Raw genomic sequence first — 474 nt, forward strand, 5'->3', positions numbered from 1 at the left:
CACACACACACACACACACACACACACACACATATACACTCATCCCCCCTCTCCTCCTCCTCCAAGTCACTGATGATGATGTGTTTCCCTGGTAACGCCTGGATGTGGGCGGCTCCACGGGGGTGGGCGGTGGGACGCCAGCCGCTAAAGCAGCGTGGGAGGGATCTGCACCCTCGCTCTGAACAAGGAGCAGGAAGTTGATTTTTTTTTTTGAGAAGGTGTGGGAGTCGCTGAATTATCGCCTCTCTCCTCCCTGCAGCTTCGTCAGGGATCGCCTTGTTTGTTTCCCTCCTTTGTTGTGTTCACAAAGATTTAAAAATACAATGAGACGGAACGGAGAAATGTGTAATGGGACTCTTGAGATTTTAGGGGCCCAATATATATCTTTATATTATACAGAAACATTTACCAGCCAACCCTAAAACTAATCTAACCCTGAATAATCGCAAAACATCCCGCATATTCCCCCCCCCC

Source organism: Notothenia coriiceps, unplaced genomic scaffold (genome assembly GCF_000735185.1).
Source record: "Notothenia coriiceps isolate Sejong01 unplaced genomic scaffold, NC01 NC01_scaffold00019360, whole genome shotgun sequence".
Taxonomy (NCBI): Eukaryota; Metazoa; Chordata; class Actinopteri; order Perciformes; family Nototheniidae; genus Notothenia; species Notothenia coriiceps.